Source organism: Nycticebus coucang, chromosome 15, assembly GCF_027406575.1.
Source record: "Nycticebus coucang isolate mNycCou1 chromosome 15, mNycCou1.pri, whole genome shotgun sequence".
Lineage (NCBI taxonomy): Eukaryota > Metazoa > Chordata > Mammalia > Primates > Lorisidae > Nycticebus > Nycticebus coucang.
This window is the reverse complement of record NC_069794.1, coordinates 57,860,928-57,864,188: the sequence shown is the minus strand read 5'-3', so window position 1 is coordinate 57,864,188 and position 3,261 is coordinate 57,860,928. Positions and strand designations below refer to the sequence as shown.

General features: G+C 33.4%; 1 pseudogene; it reads right to left on the bottom strand.

Moving 5' to 3' along the window:
• Positions 1–214: 214 nt before the first annotated feature.
• LOC128567125 (uncharacterized) lies at positions 215–332 on the bottom strand (annotated as a pseudogene).
• Between the last annotated feature and the right edge of the window lie 2,929 nt (positions 333–3,261).

The following is a 3,261-nucleotide window of genomic DNA, read 5'->3' as shown; positions in this document are numbered from 1 at the left end:
AAACAGAAATTATTATTCTAGTTATCTTGTATTTTTGCTCGTGGAAAATCATGACATACCTATATTCTGTAATCATTAGTTTGTAAGTTAGTGACTTGTTTGTTAGGCTCCTTGAGCTTGAATTATCTAAAAGTTACATTTATAGGCATTTCTTTTTCTTCTGTAGAAATTTAGGTTTCAGTTTTCTTGTAACTTTTTTTTTTTTTTTTAATTTAAACAATGGTTAGACGCTACAAAGTAGATGGCATTGCCTCAACGGTATGTGGATTGTCAGGGCTGGGGTCTCTTCCATCTTTCTCTATGGGAGTTCTAACCTCTCTTTTATATAATACTCTAACAACTTTTAATTAAAAGGGGGAAGGAAAATAAGTTAGAAAGACACCTGATTACTTCCAACTAGAAGTGTTGAACTTTTCATTACAATTTAGTTGTGTATTTCCCTAGGAATATAGAAGTTGTATTTATAAAGGTAGGTTTTCTTATGGTGGTAGATTGAGATATTGGTGCTTATAATGAAAATGTTTCAGTATTTTCCTCGAGCACACCCAGACCCTAATCCCTGTTTTAAAGTGTTCCTTTTAGTGTCACATTGCAAAATTAATCTTTCCATTTGCTTCACTCCACACCGTTTAATACTGCTTGACTCTAAATAAAGCACCATGACATGAGCTTTAAATAAAAGCTGGATATGGCCAAGTAGTGTGCATATTGTGTTTGGGATTAAGAAACTAAATTCGACAGGTAATGGAGTAGGATTTAACTGCTCCATGATGCTAAACTGTGAGGTGTCATGTCAATCATCTGTCTAGAAATATAAGCTCTGAAAGGAAAGTGAGATGTATTTCAGATGCCTACTCACACAAGTAAAAGGTTAGCTCCTCAAGGAAGAGTAGTGGGCAGACTGCTACTCTTCATCTCTCTCTAGGGGAGTCTGAGAGTTAAGGCCATCATACAAATAGGCTTATTTGCTAGAAGATTAGCTAGGTTTCCTTGGAGACATAATAAAGAAACTTCGGCAACAAATGGCCAGTTCTTTATATTAAATAAAGAAAAACAAGACTTAAAAGCAGAGAGGGAGTGAATGTGGAACATTTACAGAGTGTTTCTTACCTATTTAAGAGAAAAGCATATCAAGCATATAAAAGACATAGATTTTGAAGTATTTCTTGCTAAGGGAGTTGCCAGTAATATTAAGCACCTGCTCTTATCCTTGATGACCAGGAAGTTTTCAACCCAATTTTGTATTCAATCATGATAACTATATTAGTTTAATGCTTTGATAAATTTGCTGTAATTTAATATTTTCCCCTATATTTTAGCTGTCCTAATTTTTCATTGTAATTCTTTCTTTGAAGGAAGTAAGATACAATTAATAAATGACAAATACAATGTCCTTTGAAAATACAAATTATCTGTCTATCCATCTATCTACTTTGAAGGATGACACAAAGAGTGCTTAGAACTAAATTGCTGAAGTGTATGATTATGCATTTAGTCCAGAGTCTCAACCTGATGTGTAGTGCTTTTACTGTGAAGCTCCCATTAACACTGATTGTCCAATTTAGTGCTTCATTAATGAACCATAGACCACTTGTAAATTTCTGACTTACAGAATCAAACACATTTAAAGTTTTAGTCTCCTGAAAATGTCTTCACCTGACAAGCTGATAATAAAAGCTTTGCCTTCCTGCATCCACTTAACCCTTCTGCTATGTCAATTTGGGTTATTGTCAGTTGGCATTCTCTTTAAAAAAAAAAAAAATGTATCTAACATTTATAGCGATAATAATAAGAAGACCAAATATTTGTACGATACTTACTGTGTGCTAAGTTTACTGTCATTTATTGATGACTGATGATTTCCAGGTGTGTTATCATAAGTATTCCTTATATATTAACTTATTTAATGCACATGATGCCGTGATATCACTATGCCTGTTATTTCCATTTTATTGATGGAGTTACTAAGAGAGATTAACTTACCACGGGCTATAGATCTGGGAATTTGAATTGGGAAAGTCTGGCTCTAGAGTATGCCTTCTAAAGCCTGATCTTATGTGCTAAGTACATATTCATTCCCAGAAAGTAGAAAAGGGCTTTATAAAGGAAAAAAGGAGCTGATGGATTTGTCTGCAATAGGTAAAGAACAACAATCTGCACACAAATCAACCTTTACATAAAGGTTTTGCTTTATGTTTTCTTAATAGAACTCTTAGTGACTATACCCACAATTATTTCATCAGCTCTAAGGAAGCATAATGTGTATTGTCTCATATTCAGAAACTGGCAATTTGTAGATAAGCATAGACCAAATTTAGAATAAAAAAATTGAGATTTCTGTCATTGAAAATCATAATATTGTCAATTGGGTCAACCCACTTTGAAAACAATAAATTCCACCGTAGCCATGATCAATCAAGTAAGTAGAATGAATAAAAAAATATAAAAGTATTTACAAGACATTTGAGAAACTGACTTTGATAAGCAAAAAACCCACATCATTATTTCCTGCCTGAAGCCAGAAGAAAAAGTAATTATATTTGGAATGTACTTTTGCTCAATTCTGCCAGTCAAACTCATGCTCAATCTTCAAAGTCCGCATCTTCAGAGTAGCTTTTCTGATTCCCCAAGTCCTCTACAATATGTTGTGTATCTTTGACAGTTCCTCTGAAAGATATATTATCTTTTTGTGTATTTCTATTACATACTATAATATTTTGTAAATTCTTTGAGGGTAAGGACAATATCTTTTCCACCTTTCTACATATTTATAAGCAATCAACAAATGTACATTGATCCACTGACTGGCAGCCTCACGTGGTCTCCAATGGTTTGGGGTCATTAATACACTGGGAAACCAATCTATAAATCAAATTTATTCTAACACTTGTAATGAATGGATAGAACCTACAATTATCAGAGAAAATTAAAATAAAAAAGCAATTACATATGGACAGTAAATAAGGAGAGCTGCCTTACCTGGCAAAACTGGTTGAGGGGACAAGTTCTCAGCAGAGAATTAGAAATTATCTACTGCAAAATGTAGACTAGAAATAGTTTCCTGATGAGCTAAAGATTCTGTTATCTGTGTAACCAGAAAGCAATTAACCTAAAATATAACCAGTTCCATATCATCTACAAACCAGGGATGATAATATATTGTGATAAATGAAAAAAGTGACTTAATGACAATTGCAAGCAAAAGTCAGTTGTCTTATGGTATATACTATCATAAGACCTAGAGGGGGAGACCACCATATC